General features: G+C 40.1%; 1 protein-coding gene across 2 annotated transcripts in view; it reads right to left on the bottom strand.

The window, feature by feature from the left end:
- HS6ST2 (heparan sulfate 6-O-sulfotransferase 2) overlaps nucleotides 1–18,014 on the bottom strand; it is a 345,446-nt gene that overhangs the window by 153,025 nt on the left and 174,407 nt on the right. The window lies entirely within an intron of this gene.

Here is an 18,014-nt window from a genome sequence, read left to right as displayed (position 1 = left end):
GTCCCATGATTAAAGTTTTAACAACCGAATGAGCTAATGCATGTGAAAGTACTTTGTGAAATGCAAGCATTCCGTGCAAATATAAGTGGTATTCTCACTAGGCATTCCAAGACTGAGGGAAACATATTTAGCTCATAAATACTTAAGTTTTAATCTTCTGGGGCTTTCCTGCTATGGGTGCAAAGAAGTAGCACACAGTTCATGCCCCAAATGTCCTCTCTGCAAGAAACTCTGATCTGCACTGCTCTTAAATCTCTCCAGGTCCCACCCTGTACAGAAGCTTTGAGATGGGCTTGCCACTTTTAAAGATTTTGCCACCAAGTCATCGATTTAGGAATCATATCTGTAACAGGTCTAAACTTGTTCATGGTGACCATGCTAGGGCCAGGACATGGCTTAGAGCTGACTGTCATGGCTAATGGCTTAGCCCACAAGACTTGGAAGCTCCTTGTATCACCCTGCTGCCCAACTGACAGATGAAGTGGTATGGAGAGTTGTCATCCATTATCAAATAGAAAGCAGTTTCTCCCGATAGAGATAAAACAATCAATACGTTTGGATTTCAATCAGAGAAAATATGTTTTCTTTGAAAAGTTCTTAATCAGTATGTGCCCTTCCAGATAGCATTTTGGTGTGGAATGTGAGCTGTGCAGGAAAAAATGTCACTTGGAATACCAACAAAGATTTAATATGAGAAACATACTTCAGAATGTATCTTTGCTTCCTACCTTCTTATAGACTCTGTGAGACAATTCTTATAGCTTGGTTACTTCACTCACTGGACCACTAGCGTTTCAACATTAGGAAAGAATAGATTTTCCAAAAAAAGGAAAAGCACAATTCTATTTATGGAAAAATCTCCTGTTTTCAGAGCTAAAAGGAACCTAAAGATCTCCCAACTCAGTTTTCTCCTTTTATAAAGGGAACCGAGGCCACAAAAGGGCAAGTGACATGCCCAAAGTTATACAGACGGTCAATGGCAGAGCTAGACTTTGAACCCAAGGAATACTAACCATTTTGGAATGGGACATAATACAGGAAACCAGCAATTAAAGGCATTTAACCATTGCCATTCTTGTAGAAACACTAAAAGAACAATGGTATGTGCTCTCTGCTACTTACTCAACATGATTGCTAAACTCCCTTCAACACTGGCAGGCCAAGAGTTAATGAATTGACATTAGCATTGCATCTCTCAGGTACCAAATCCCTGTTCTATGAAGTATAGGACCTGTAGTCACACATGTCTATAAACCCTCACGCAGCCAGTTGAAAAGTAGAAAATGTAACCAGCCTCCTGTTTTATGTGTTCTGAAGGGAATGCTCCTTCCTTATTTATCTGTTGAGTGCCCATGCAGAAATTCCCACAGGCCAAGCCGAGTCGCCCTTTTCCACAAAGTTAATGGATACTCACTCATAGGGATGTGCCTTTTCTTCCATCAAGAACCAAAGTATAATTTCTGGAAATATGATTATACATTTTTTAAAGCACAACAATAATTGTGATGGGTTTTGTGATGTCCCTCTCAATTTCACTTCTTGTGGACATTTCCTCCCAATCCTATGGCAACAGAAACAAGTCAGAAGAGACCCAACATCTAACTTTATTCTGTCACCTCTCACTTGCTCCAGCCTAGAAGAGTAAAGAGGTTCTGGTCTGGTATAACTCAGTTCAAGCTTCTTTCACTTCAAGAACTTTAGGTCAAAAAACCAAATGTGATTTTGAGTACTTCTGAGTACTAAGCACTGTATGAAGTGGGAATGGGGCTGTAGTATGCTTACAACAGTTCCCCTGTCCTAAAGGAGCTTCCAGAGTGGGAAGAAAGAGATGCAAACTTCTTACATAAAATGCCTTCTGTGGGAGGTACAAATGGAAGAGCTATAAAAGGAACAATTATTCCAGTTGAGAGCAAGATCAGAAACACCTCAAGGACAAGAGATGATCATTGCTAAGCTTTAAAGGGAGATTCAGGGGTGGTCTGTTAGCTCAGTTGGTTAGAGCGCAGTGCTTTTAACAACAAGGTTACCTGTTCAATCCCTGCATGGGCCACTGTGAGCTGCGCCCTCCACAACTAGATTGAAACAACTACTTGACTTGGAGCTGATGGGTCCTGGAAAAACACACTGAAAAAGGGGGCAGGGGGGAGGAGATTCAATTTGATTGGAGATACATGTGTGTTAATACAGGAACAATTTTCTTTCAATAGTAGTTACTACTTAATTAGCAGAAAACTATAACCTAGATTTAAAAATAATATTAGCTAATATTTCTTGATCATTAACTGTAGATTCAGCACTATACTAAGTATTTCACATTATCTCATGTAATCATCACAGCAACCTTGTATTGACTGGCAGGTATTGTTATTTGCTGAGGAAAACAGGACCCAAGGACTTCCACCTAGTCAGCGGCATAGCCTGGATTTGAAGCCAGGCAGTCTGACTTCAGAGCCAAGCAATTTTCTAAAAGTGTGGCCCACATACCTTACAATCACTTGAGGAGTTTATTTAAAGCACAGATGCTGATCCACAGCCTAGAGTCAGGAACCAGAAACCGTATATGTGAGGCCCAGGAATCTGTATTTTAAACAAGATTCCCAGGTGAAACTCATGCAAATGAAGTTTGAAAACCATAACAGTACAGCATCCACTTGCACCAAGGAAGCTGGAATATTACTTACTACAAAACACATTGACAGTGGTCAATACTACTGGTAAATGAATTTTTTCATCATTAATTTACTAAGTCATTTAGATTATGTCCTGATGTGGTTGACATTATATCTAAGAAAAGAGGCACTAAAAAGCTGGCCATCTTGGATTTGAGGGGGGAAAAAAGAGTGATAAATGGATTCCAGACACTAGACAGGGAAGTGGATTGAATTGCAAAGGCAATGGATATGAAGGACAGTGTCAGAAGGTAGAATCCTGGGGCCCCAGCAGTCCAATGATGGCCCTGCCACTGAATAGCCATTTGACCCAGAACAAAACACTCGAGGTTTTTTTTTGGGGGGTGGGGGGGCCGGCCCGGTGGCTCAGGCGGTTAGAGCTCCATGCTCCTAACTCCGAAGGCTACTGGTTCGAGTCCCACATGGGCCAGTGGGCTCTCAACCACAAGGTTGCCAGTTCAATTCCTCGAGTCCCACAAGGGATGGTGGGCTCCGCCCCCTGCAACTAAGAACATTGAACACGGCACCTTGAGCTGAGCTGCCGCTGAGCTCCCGGATGGCTCAGTTGGTTGGAGTGCGTCCTCTCAACCACAAGATTGCCGGTTCGACTCCCACAAGGGATGGTGGGCTGCGCCCCCTGCAACTAGCAATGGCAACTGGACCTGGAGCTGAGCTGCGCCCTCCACAACTAGTTGTGACTGAAAGGACAACAACTTGAAGCTGAACGGCACCCTCCACAACTAAGACTGAAAGGACAACAACTTGACTTGGAAAAAAGTCCTGGAAATACACACTGTTCCCAAATAAAGTCCTGTTCCCCTTCCCCAATTATTAAAAAACAACAACAACAACAACAACAACTCTCCGGTTTTCTAGGGTTCACTCCTCTCTTGGAAAAGAACAACAGTACATAGTATACCAGGTCTGGCAATTTAAGTTTGCGAACTTGTTGCAACAATGTTGCTAACCTTTTTTGTTATCAGAAGGAATATTCATTATGAATTTGTACCCACTGGACAAACAGTTAACCAAGTTTACTATTTGGAAGTGCTGAAAAGGCTACGTGAAAAAGTTAGACAAAAACGACCTGAGCTTTTCGCCAACAATTCATGGCTCTTGCATCACGACACTGCACCAGCTCATACTGCACTGTCTGTGAGGGAGTTTTTAGCCAGTAAACAAATAACTCGATTGGAACACCCTCCCTACTCACCTGATCTGGCCCCCAATGACTTCTTTCTTTACCCGAAGATAAAGGAAATATGGAAAGGAAGACATTTTGATGACATTCAGGACATCAAGGGTAATACGACGACAGCTCTGATGGCCATTCCAGAAAACAAGTTCCAAAACTGCTGTTAAGGGTGGACTAGGCGCTGGTGTCAGTGCATAGCTTCCCAACGGGAGTGCTTTGAAGGCGACCGTAGTGATATTCAGAAATGAGGTATGTAGCACTTTTTCTAGGATAAGTTCGCAAACTTAACTGTCAGGTCTCGTATGTAGCCCTAGAAACTAGAGCACTGTAGCAATCAAATATAGTGATATAGAGAATGTGCCAATGAACACCGTATCAATGACACCTTAGGGTTAGAGGTAGTGACCTGGGGATCTTGTCTTATCCGGCAGGACTGGCGTGGGGCCTTAGACTCTGCATTTCTCACAAGGTCTCACATGATGCCTGTGTGGTTGGTCAACAGACCACACTTTGAGCAGCAAAGGTCTAACCCATAGACCTTAATGGGCTATAAGCAACTCCTCTTTATCCATATTGGCTGGAAAATGAGCAGATCTGAGCCAGTGAACACTCTGTGGTAATGTGGTTATCATGTACATATCACCAATTCTCACATAATTTTAATAACATGAAATACACTCAATTCTGAAATGGTACCTCATGTAATAAAGTCTTACTTCTATACTTCAGAAGATACACGTACCTTTATCGGGCACTTAGCATGTTCCAGTGACCAGGTGAGATACTTTTACATGGATTAGCATATTTCATTCTCTCAAAAACTCTATGCATTAAAAAGTGTTTTATTACCATTTTACAACTGAGAACAATGAGGCTCTCAGAGGTTGAATAACTTGTCCTGCCCAGGGTCACACAGCTGGAAAATGAGAGAGTCAGGACTGGAATTCAAATCAGGCCTTGAAGGCCTAATTACAAAGGCTTTCTACAGTAGTCAGTGCAAGATCAGCAGGTTCTAAACAGGCAGAAAAGGCCAGGGACTAGGAATGTGGCCTCCCTCAAAGAGAACTCCAATGGTGATATTGTCCCAGCCGACTTCAAGATGGCCAAGAACTTGTGTCCTCAAGGGGCAGTGATGCTGCCGCTACTGCAGCAGCCACTCCTCCCAACTGTCTTTCATGAGCCTCCATGCCAGGTATGACTTCTCTTTGCTTTGCATATTTAATCTCATTTAATCCTCACTTCTCCCCTTTTTATTCCCACTTTTCAAATGATGAAACTAAACCACAGAGAGGTTAAACAACTTGCCCAAGATTATATGACTATAAGCAGGAGAGCTGGGATTCGAAACTACTCATGATTGAACACAAAGCCTTTTTTTAAACCATGATGTTGTGGTATTTCTACTCAACTGAATAAACCCAGACAGGCTCTCCTGGAGACGAAATATCTTCCTTTTTATCCAGAAGGCTTTGGTAGTGACCCAAGGCATCCATGTCTACAATGGGCTCCACTGGGTCAACCCTCAGGGTGAGTGGGACCTGCCTGGTAAAAGAGATGTCAAATACTTTATCACACCCACCATACACATGGAACTTAGATTCTAGGTCATGGAAATAAATAATTTTAAAACTATAAAGAACACATACTGGTAAATTATATAAGGAAAGTAAAAACAGACGTAATCCTTACTATCCTGATCCTCACAAACATCTTGAGAAGTAAATATTGCTAACCCCATTTGACAGATGAAGAAAATGTGGATCAGTCATTCACTTGACCAACAACTGAGCTAGGCATACCCAGAACTCTGTCACCAAAGCTGGAACTTCTTCCATAGGAGTATACAGACCACCCAAAACAAGGCACAACACTTTCGCTTCCTTATCATGTTCAACCTCTCATTTGTGTCACTTTCATTACTCTTGCCCATTGGTGTGATTTTGGTTTGTGTGGATCTTTATTCTAGAACATTCTAAGTTTTCTTCCTCAGAAGAAATGTTTGCACACAGAAATCCAAGTCATGGGCTTCTCCTAAGTGCTTCTTAATATTTTACTTTGTATCAAAATTGTAGGCATAAACAACATCCAAATTTGCTTCTTTTACATGACTTGATTAAAAATCCTGAATAGCGTCTGTATGAATCATCAAACCTCGTGAAAGTTTTCTGTAATAGTGTTCACCCTTTGAATACTGTTGATCCATTGATTATATCAGTTCCAAAGATTGAATCAGTGAGGTAAAATTGGCAGACAGGAAGGTATTACCAGACACTAATTCTCTTACCTCAGGGCGAGCTCTATAAATGTGTAGCAATAGAATAGCTTTGCAATCTTCAGGAAGAGTCTATGATGCTGAAATGAAAACCATCAGACAAAGAATACCTTTTCCCAATCGCAAATTACCCTGTGCTTTATGAGTAACAGGTAAACAAGTAACTTTTGAAAGCAGAAAGACAATAATATTCTCCATTTGGCAAGTGTTTTATTTCACAAAGGCCTGCAGCATTAGTATGTTAGAAGAAGAGTTAATTTGTCCTCCTTCTTTTTAAACCTGGGGGCACTGAGTGTGTGGGCTTCAGGAGAGGCAAAGTCAGAACACATCACGGAAATAGACCAGCTTCCACCCCATAACAGGAAAGTGGCTCAGGGGAGAAAGCATGTTCATCAATCGCATTTTGGAGACATCCACTGCATAACTTTTCCAGACACTGACTTCCTTTGCCAGGCACTTAGAGCACTTGAATGCCCTAGCTAAATTCAACTACAAAAGCCATTCTTGAGTGATGGCACAGGAGGCAAATATCATCCACTCCTAAAAAGCTTTGTGCTTGGTAGACAATTCCAGGCCGGCAACCAGCACACCTTCACAATTCCATGGAGACAAAATGCACTCTAGGTGCCCTGAATGAGGTGGATGCAAAGAGCAGAGGTGACAGCTGAGTAGACCAGAACGTGCAATGGCTCTGAGCAACTGACCTTCCTAAGTCTTGGTGTCAAGAGACTTGGACAGCTAACACTCTCTTCAGCAGCAGTACCTGCTGAGACTCACTTTTTCTGCAACAAGGGCAGCTAACTTTGTTGCTCTTTTATGACTGCTAAAACTAGCTTATGATATATTTTCATATTCTTCTCCCAAAGTGTTGTCAATATCATCATTACACATCTTAATCTGATGTTGGTGCAGTGCTAAGTGTTTTGTATTTGTTATTTCATTGAATCCCCACAAAATCCTTAGAACATAGAAAAATATCATTATCAAAGCAATAGTAGTTATCATTTCCTGAGAGCTACTGTGTTATTTTCCAAGCACACTGTTAAGCACTTGACACACATCATCTCATTTCCTTCTCACCACAAATGGATCACTCATTTTGCAGATGAGGAAACCGAAGATCAGAGACATTATGTAACCACCCCACCCCACCCCACCCCACAAGGCGCTAATACAAGTAGCAGAATAAAAACTGAAAACGAAGTCATTCAGATTCAGATCACACTTTTCCCTGCTACTGGAGTTTTCTTCTTTGAGGGGAAGAACTGTGTTTAGTTCATCTCTGAATCGCTCACAGCACCTAATAGGCTCTGACATATAATAGACAATCAAGAAATACTTGGATTGCCAATCTGAGTTTATGTCAACACCATTTCTCCAGCTCACTCTTAGCTCTGTAAAGGTAATTCATAAACTTACATGAATATGAATAAGCAACTTGCACCACTGCCTAGTCTCGCCCCCAAATCACTATGCTACTAAACTGAAAGAGTTCTCCTAAATGTTGTTCAGTTCTCCTAAGAATTCTTCCCCCCAGGTGGTGGTGGTCACTCTGACTCTCTTGCAGGCAAAGGGATGGATATGGAAGTCTTTCACTTCCTTGAGTGTGCCATTTTGTAATACCCTTTAATCACATTTGAGAAAACTCATACACTAATAGCAGTGTTTCAATTGGTAGAGCTTTTCTACAGGGCAGTTTGGCTAACATAACAAAAGCTATAATAATGTGCATACATTTGACATGATGTTCAAAAGTGTGTTAATTAGAATAGTAAAAGATATGGAAATAAATGACTAACAATAGGGAAATAGTAAATTATGGTAAAAATATTGTGCAACCATTAAAATATTATTTTCAAAGTATAATGACTGGTAAGTGGCCATGGTATGATGTTTAATAAATAAGATGGTTCTGAAATTTAGAGTCTAGGAAGGGAGACATATATTATACCAACAACTATCAACATGACTATTCTAAAGGAAATTATGACCCCATGTATGCACAGTCTATATCCTAACAGTGCATGGCATATAGTAGTAGATGCTCAGTGAATAGTTATTTGGTTTGAAATAAAGAATGAATGAATGAATGAATGAATGAATGAATGAATGAATTGAAGCAAACAAAGAATGTAAGATAGTAAGTAAAAGTGGTGCTCTCTGGGTCATGAGACTGTAGGTGGTTTTTATTTTCTCTCATAATATTTTCTGAGCTTTCAAATTTGTTTTCTAATGTATTACTTTTAATATCTGAAAATTTATCTTCCTGAAGAGATATTATCTATAAAGGAGGAGGGAGGGCCAAACCTATGAGTGTGAAAGGAAAATACGAGTCAGAAATGTAAAAACTATCTGGAGGACCTGGGGGGATTTTTCAGATCAGAAGTTTTTTTCCATAGAATGATGTGAAGCAGCTGTTGAACACTTTTTCTGTGCTCTTCATGTAACTGCAGAAAGGAAGACAACTTTTAATAACTCAGTTAGTCCCAAAAGAAGGAAATGGGAAGCACATCACAAAAATGGGCTTCTTGTCTTTCAATGGAGGATCAGATCTCAAAGTCTCAGTTGATTGCTTGGACTCTGTGGGACCCTGCTCACACTAGAAGCCTTTAGCGTGTAAAACTGGCAAAGCCTCGGGGAAAATATTGTCACCGAATCATCTTTGAAGTAATGTTTAAAACGAGACTTCAAGATATTTTATTTGTCTAAAAATAAAGTTCAGAGTAAGTTCACAATTTGTAATTTATGAGAGCCTTTGGCATATATTTGACGTCTTCATTTTGATCTCCTCTTTGATATGACGTATCAATTGATTTTCTTTTCCCCTATCATTGTTCTTGGATTTGTACAACAGAACCCTTTATCTTCAGAAAAGTGATTAGCATGAAATGTGACTTATGGTTGCCTAAACTGTGTTCTATAAATGGTAAATAGTTGTAATTACTATAAAATGAAAGTCATATATTGGCTACATTCATGTAATTATTATAAAGAAATGGCATGGTCATGGTTTCAAATCAAATTAAAGAGGCATAAAATTCAATTTTATTTTCTCAAGCTCTGTGTAAAAGTTGACCACATACAAAATGTGGTTTTAAATGTAACACACTGGCCCACAAGCAGTTTCTGCACAGATGTTGCAAAATGGCATATTTCTAGAATTTTCCTTGCTATCTCAAGGCCCAGTGTCTGCTGCCTTATGATCACTACACTCTGAATCAAAAAAGTACTAAAATCCAGTTTAGCAGATCCCCTTTTACATTTCATCTATGAAGTAATAAAACACCACCACCTCAAACTAAAGATGCAAGAAGGAAAATATTGTACTGGCAGGGCCATTTCTGATACAAAGGAATACCAGTTAAGCCTTCCACACTTGTATTCCATAGGTATATTTATGCCATACATTTATAAATCAAAAGTGAACATTAACCCATGAGGATGGCTTATACTAAAAAAGACCGGCAATGACTGACAAGTATTGGCAAAAATGTAAAGCAAATGGAATGCTTAAGCATTGCTGCTGGGAATGTAATATGGTGCAGGCACTTTGGAAAACAGTCTGACAGTTCCTCAAAAAGTTAAGACAAATGTTATATGATTTCACTTATATGTGGAATCTAGAGAACAGGATAAATGAACAAACAAAACAGAAACGAGCTCATAGATACAGAGAGAATTTTGATGGTTGCCAAATTGAAGGTAGGGTTTGGGTGGATAGGTGAAGGGGGGAAGGGGATTAAGAGGTACAAATTGGTAGTTAATAAATAGTCATGAAGATGTAGAGTATACCGTGGGGAATATAGTCAGTAGTACTATAACATATAACTATGGTGTCAGATGGATACTGGATTTATTGGGGTGATCACTTTGTATGTTAGATAAATGTCTAATCACTGTGTTGTACACCTGAAACTAATACAGTATTGTATGTCACCTATAATTTAAAAAAACATTTTAAGTTAAACATAGAATCACCATATAACCTAGAAATTCCACTCCTAGGTACATATCCAAGAGAAATGAAAACAACACATGTCCATCCAAAAACTTGCGCTAGAACATGCATAGCAGCACTATTTCTAACAGGCAAAAGTGGAAACAACTCAAATATCTGTCAGTGGATGAATGAATAAACAAAGTGTGATATATTCATACAATGGAATATTATTCAACCATAAAAAGAGATGAAGAACGTTTACTGCTACAACGTTGATGAACCTTAAAAACATTTAGCTAAATGAAAAAAGTCAGGCCCAAAAGACCATATATTATACAATTCTGGTTATATCAAATGTTTAATGTAAGCAAATCCATAGAGATAGAAAGCAGATTAGAGACTGCCAGGGGCTGTGGGGAGGAGGAAATGTGGAGTGCCTGGTAATGGTTACAGGCACGGTAATGGGTACATTTTTGAAGTGTTAAAGATGTTCTGGAATTATAAAATAATATTGAATGTCAACTGTAATTGAAAAAAATGTTATGGAATTTGTAGTGATTATGGCACAACTCTGTGAATATACCAAAAACCACTGAACTGTATGCTTTAAAAGGGTGAATTACATGTTGTGTAACATCTCAATAAAGACATTTTTAAAAACTCAATATTAAACAGACAAGTTGAAAATAAAGATGATTATTTAAATAACATCTGTGTCAAAAATTGAAAATTCATTAATTCAACAGCACATTATTCAAAGGGTGAAATGTTGATGGTTTACTGTGTGCTAGACACTATTCTTGGTGTTGAGAACACAGAAATGAGCCTAACAATATCCCTGCCCTGACAAAGGGGACATTCTAATAACTCAGCTTTACACAAGCTGGCAGATGGGTGTGACTTTACATTTGGAGGAACTCCCAAGGAGAAGGTTTTGGGGTTGGGAGAAGAGCACCTGAATCTCTGTGTTCACTTACAAAACAGCACTATTGCTCTTTTCTGTTCTCCACCCTATACATTTATTTTTAGGACCCCTCTGTGTTCACTTACAAAACAGCGCTATTGCTCTTTTCTTTTCTCCACCCTATACATTTAATTTTAGGACCAAGTGCAAATATTTCTGCTTCTAGAAAAATAGCTCTCATAGACAGTGGCTCAAAACTGCTATGAAGCTAAATTTCAGTCCTTGTACAAGGACACATTATCTGTTTAGAGAAAGCCCTAGAATGAGTCATGAAAGGCATGGACAACTGAACTTGAGGTTGGTTTAAAGAAATTTTAATGAACTGAACAGCATGAGCTGATCCACTGCAAGACCACCATGATTCATTTTACTTAAACTTGGATTATAGAACTGTTTAAAAGCAGTATCTACCACAAAGCACCATTTTCTCCATGGTTCATCTCTGCTCCATGGACTACAGCGGTTGCCACTGCTAACAACATCAAGTAGTTTTGCAAGGCCTTGCCTTCACAGCCAGGAGCATCCTGTCTATCCAACCTTAGTTTCCACTCTTCCTCTAAATATACTGCTTCTCTGTTCCACCTGGACAGTGTGTGCAGCCTTTTCCTACAGACACCATACTAGTTCTCTTCTCATGTTACCTTTCTCTCCATGTTACTTTACAAGGACCAGCAAAAGTTTGACTCTCCAGAAAATTCTCCAAAGCTCTCCAGCCCATACTGGCCTTGGTCTGTGCGACACAGAACCACTCACCAATCCCAATGCAATGAAAGCCCTAGATCCCTGAGGGCAGAGATCACATGGTTTGCCACTCTTCTTCAACCTGCCTTAGTACATTAGAAGGGAAGCAATAGGTTAGGACCAGCACTGATTCTGCAAACTTATTCTACCTCAGGTATATGAAAAGGGATATTGGGGATTTCTTTTCCTAAGTGAAAGTATTAAAAAGATTTCTTTGTTGGATACAATGAAAGGGGGGGTATATTTGTCTCTTCTTTCCTTAATAAACTGAGTTTGAATAAACTTGAAATCTTCACTGACTCACACTATCTGCTGAGGCCACATGATTCTGTTATTTAAACAACAGGCTGACTGTGCTTAGATTCGTGGTACCAAACAATGGGGCTTTACACCTTGTGCCATTTTCTATTTTAACTTCTCAATTTGAATAACATTGAGGTTAGTTGTGATAGAAATCATCTCTATCATTTTTGGCTAATAAACCAAGTGAATTTTCCTCTCTCAGCTAGCATGTGCTTCAATGATATCCATCATAATACAGGATTCATTATTTTGCAGCCATTTCCATTTGTTTCAAATCCTGAATAAAAAGTCCTGGGATTATGTTGTTGCCTTAAACTTTCATATACTCACATGTAGCTACTCGTTACATATAGATGGTCTACCAGACAACCTCCTAAGTTATTAAAATGTAAAAGCACATGATGTGCTTTATGAACACCTACATGCCATAAAGCTGTTAATCTCATCAATGTGAATATTATATATTTTTGACAAAAAGATACTATGAAAAAAACTTTTTTACACTGGCGTGTAAAACTTTTTTACACTGGTGTTTTACACTGGCGTGATCACAGGGTGGGTCATTAATCAAATAATAGGTTACCATATTGCTGAAGGAGAGATAATGTAGGCAAAATTGACAGAGAAAATATTGAAAGATGAGAGAGGTACAACATTACTGAAAAGAAAACGGTCTAAAGAATATGGATTTTAGCCCCAGGAGTTAATCTAAAAGATTTAATGAAGCATATTAATGTGAAGAACAAAACAATTATTTTCCAAGACAAATCTGCAGCATCTACATGTTTTGAACTCCAAAATTCAAGCAAAGAAGAGAAAGAAACAAATCTGCAGAACACATGCGATGATGTGAGTGATCTGATCTCTAGTGCACAGAAAACTAAGAGATGCAATTGCTGCATTAGGAATCGGTGCTGTCTATTTCCACTTAATTTGACCTTCTCTCTTTGTAAAAGCATTGATGAAGGGTGTTATAGCCTTGCTCCTGTCCATCCTCGCTCCAACCCATCCCAGAAACTACAGTCAGAGTCACTACCCAAATCCAGTTCCACTTCTGATCAGAAATCTAGTGGTTCTCATCCATTTATCTGGCATTCATACAGCAAACCTATCTTATCAGCCTAATCGTCCACTGTTATCTCCCCTATTCAAGCCAAGCTGTTGATAACGCCAGGCTTAGGGCTGCTCGGCCACATATACAGCACACACTAAAGCCAAATGATGCTTGTTTGGGTTTTGTGAACTGAGAGATTTTAGAAAAGTCCACAGCATGAGCCAAGACAATCTATTTGCATGAAAAGCCACAAGAAGCGGCTTGGTTGTTCTTGAAAGCTGGGTGGGGTGGGGACTCTGGGAATCACCAGGGCAGGGAGAACGAATCCTGTTAGCCAGGTTGATGAAGATTCAGATATGGTGACCATCTATGTTTGCACACAGGGAGCGGGGAGGGCTCAACAAAGAAACAATGGCTTCCACCAGCTCCTCAGACAAGGAGACAACTGCCCCTCCAGCCCTCGCCTTCTAGTCAGACAATTCAGTTCCTCACTGGATGTCCCTGGTGCTTTTCTAATTGCTGCATCACCGCTGGAGCTCAGATGGCATCATTGCATCAGTGACTAAGTTTGTGCACTGACCCTTTAAGAGGAGTGCCTGAGACTCCTGCTGCCCTCGTCTCACTCAGCCACAATATCTGCTGGTTTTCACAGCCAGAAGTTATGGGGACTTCTCTCCCCAGCACTGAAACCCCGGGCTGGGAAGTCTGGTGCGGGGCTGGGACCTCTGCAGCTGAAATATTCCATCTGATTTTTAATGGTCACAGGTGGGTGTGGGACCTGCCCGTTCCACCTCTCTGCCACTCTTACCAGTCTCGAGTTGGCTTCTTCTTCATGTCCTTAGTTGTAGGGCTTTGTTTCAGCTAGACTTCAGGGGATTCTAAATGATGGTTATTCTGTACTTTAGTTGTAATTTTAATGTGGTCATGACATGAGGCAAGCCCGGCATTTACATACACTGTCTTGTTGACTGGAGATCCCATCCAATTTTTTAAAAAAATTTTATTGGGGTATATTGGGTAACAGTGTGTTTTTCTAGGGCCCAAAAGCTCCAAGTCATTGTCCAATCTAGCTGTGGAGGGTGCAGCCCAGCTCCAAGTCCAGTCACTGCCCTCAATCTTAGTTTCAGGGAGCACAGCCCACCATCCCATGTGGGAATTGAAGTGGCAATCTTCTTGAGAGCTCGCAATCTAACCAGCTGAGCCCTCTGGCCACCCCTCTGGCAGCTCAGCGACAGCTCATTGTCTTCAATCTAGTTGTGGAGGGCACAGCTCACTGGCTAATGTGAGAATTGAACCAGCAACCTTGTTGTTAAGAGCTCGAACTCCAACCAATTAAGCCATCAGGCCGCACACCATCCAATTTTTCTTAAGGTCCGGTTTAAGTCTTTGACCACTCCAGCCCATTCATTCCAGTGATTCCTCCCCCTACCCTTACATCCTCATTTGACAGTCGAATACTAATTTGTATGATAGATCACTTAACACTAATGGTTTTCAAATTGAGGTGATTTTGAATCCCAGAAGAAATGGCAACGTGGCACTGTCAAGAGACATTTTTGGTTGTCATAACTGGAGAGCAGTGCTACTGGCATCTAGTAGGTTGAGGCCAGTAGGTTGAGGCCAGCCTAGTAGGTTGAGGCTGTTAAACATCTTATGATGTGGACATTTTACAATGTCCACAGGACAACCTCCTACAACAAATAATTATCCCACCCAGAATGTCAATAGTGCCAAAGTGGAGAAACCCTGATTTACACATATACAAGTGTTGTCTACTCATCTGGCTTGGAAGCTCTATGAGCAGGAACATTGTCATTCATGGTGTCTAACACAGTGCTGAGTATCTATGATAGCATTCCTCGATAAATCTGTATTGATTATATGTCGCCATCTGGTTGAGTAAAGAAAAGAAAATTTACTATAAAATGGTAAGTTTGGTTTTCCTTACTTTTATCTGATGGAGTTTAAATACCACTTTTAAGGAATGTCACTTCAAACTAATGTTTGGTATCCTTTCTTTTTAAGCCCTTTATGAGATGGATGGCACTTAGCAAAGAAATAGGGACAGCAAGTAGTTATGAGACTTGCCTAAAATTGTCAATTATGATGTAACTAGAGAATAGAAGTCTCAGTCTTTCATTTTCCAGTCTACTGTGGCTGAGCAGATAATAGACAATTCAGTCATTCAACAGACATCTTATTGAATAGCAAACTCCTACTGAATAGCGAATACTGGGATAGTCTCAGCTCTCAAGTTTTGGTGTGATGCATTCACTGCTAGAAATAATGTCACTGTCATAGCATACATTTTCTCATGGAAACCATGCTGTAATCTTTAACAGAGGTTAGTCATCAATTATATCACAGATATGACTATGCATGTGACATAAAGAAAATCATAACATATTATAAAATTATAATACAGTTTCTATAATAAATTCACATAGAACCTTGTTGTCTAAGTTCTTTAAATAAACAATGGTCGCTGGATACAATGATGTACGTAGTCAACATGCAAAATACAACTCCACCTAATAAAGCAGCCATAAAAAATGGATATCAAACATTGGGTTGAGCAATAAATGTTTTTACCTTCTACTAATTTGGAATTATTTGGGGAGTGGTGTGCAAAGCTGAATTTAAAGCCCTAGATCTATTTTAAAACTTTTCTTAAGGAAGTTAGAGTTGGCCTTTTTTTCCCCATCCGTGCCCTTCTTGACATTTGACAGCTATCAGAATGCTTCACACTTCCAGCAAAGCTAGTATATAGAAACATTTAGCTGATCATCAGCACTACTGTTGTTTAAAAGGTGCTTCAAAACATTTTTCAAAAATCGTTAAAACAGAGATAAGATAGTTTCCTTGAACAGAGAGATGGACGCAGAGAAAATTGCTGTGTGGGCAGTGGCCACCTTGCCCAGCAGCATCGGTGAAATAAAGGGGCACAAAAGTTGACAGCAAGGAAATAAGGACTGAATCAAGTCTATAGGAAAATGTAGTTGGAGCTCCAGCTGGGATAAATATTGTGTGTAGCTGGGCAGTGGCTGTAATTTTGCAACAGTTCAATCAATTCTGAAAACAAGAGACTCCATCCTTTATAACCTGCTTCATACCTCATTGATGATACTTTACATCCTTTCCTCAAACCCACGAGAACCAGCTAGTAAATGAAGCTGCTTTGAAGGAGATTAAATGTGCAGACTGCGTCCTAGCAGTTAAACCACGTCTAATATAAGACTAGTAAAAACTTGTAATTTTCACTAGATACAAATATCACATCATAGTCATTTCAAGGAAAATACCCCAAAGAATACAGTGTAACTGCCAGACGCTGATATCTTATAGTTTTTAATTAGATCAAAATCTCTAGTCTTTTAAAAAGCTCATTAAGATCTGAGCCATAGAATAAACTTGAAAGAAAAAGAATGTAAAGCTTCTTTTAATTAATGGAGACAAATACAATATTTGCAGAAGTCCATTTGGGTTAGATTGACTTGAGATTTTTTTCACCAAGCCCTATGATCATCCACACTGGTCCCTCCCTATCTCCCCCTTGCCACATCCAGCACACAAAATAATGATGACAATAACGGGTATGTTTTGAGCCTCTACCATGTGCCTGGTCTCTTCGAAGTAGTTTACATGGATAAATTCCCTTATTCTGCTCAGCAACCCTATGAGGTAGGTACTTTTACTCTCTCCAGTTTACAGATGAGGAAAAAGAGGCTCAGAGAGGAAGTTGATAGACCAAAGCATATGGTTAGCAAGTGACAGTGTCACAATTCCAACCCAGGAAGTCTGACTCCAGAGTCCATTGCTCTAGCTCAGCTCTTCATCAGCCACCCACCTTCACTTGTATTCCTTCTCCAGATAGTCCTCCGTATCTGTCAGCTGCAATTCTTATAGAAGTAACTGCAACAACTCTTATAGTGAAGGCATCAGAAACCACTGTGCACATGAAAGGGCAGCTGCATGGAAAACATACCAAACCCATCTCGGACCTGCACCGGAGCCAAACTTTACTGGTCTTTTCAGGCTCCACATGGCCAACCCTTCTCCCATCAAGGGCTCTTGTGCCTGGCTACCATCTCCCCTGCTGCCCTTAAGATGGAGCCTCCTCTGGTTCCTTGAGAAGTATGGCCAAAATGCATTTGGAAAAGGGAGACATCCTTTGGCTCCCTGAGAAGTGTGACCTTTTCATACTCCAAGTAATTTCTGGACTCAAACCCTCCTTTAACACAAAATTGTCCTCTGGCTTCCCATCATCGTTGCTGAAAACAACATATTTGATCTCAGCCCATAATAGCTACCATTTATAGAGTACTTACCATATGCCAGGTACCATGTCAGGCACTTTGCATACATCCTATCAATGAAACCATTCCACGGGGTAAGCACTAGTACTATCCCTATTGCGCAAGTGAGGAAACTGAGACTCAGCTAGAGTCACTGATTTGCCCAAAGTAACACAGCAAGGAAGTGCCACAGGCAGGATTAGGGCCTGGAGCTACAAGGCCAATGTGAACCACGTCATTTCATTTTGCTAAGCCTCAGTGTCCTCATCAGGAACAAGAAGGAAATAAAAAGTTATAACCTAATGGGATTGTTATGAGGATGAAATAAGAAAATGAATGCAAAAACTTGGTGTAGTACCTGCACAAAGTAAGCCCTCAACAAAAAATATTTTATTTTCTTTGCTGAGGAGTAAGCTTCATGGGATGAGCTGCAATTAACAGGTCTCCAGTCTCAAGATGACCAGAGAAAGATCCAGGCTACCTAGCTGGAGCAGGATCTTGAGCTTCTCTCTCAGGAGTAGGGGCTCAGGTGGCTTTGGGTTTCATTTTTGCACCAGGGTGTTATTATCCTCCTTATGGCT

The sequence above is a fragment of the Rhinolophus ferrumequinum genome, chromosome X, assembly GCF_004115265.2.
Source record: "Rhinolophus ferrumequinum isolate MPI-CBG mRhiFer1 chromosome X, mRhiFer1_v1.p, whole genome shotgun sequence".
Classification (NCBI taxonomy): domain Eukaryota; kingdom Metazoa; phylum Chordata; class Mammalia; order Chiroptera; family Rhinolophidae; genus Rhinolophus; species Rhinolophus ferrumequinum.
This window is presented reverse-complemented; position numbering and strand designations above follow the sequence as displayed.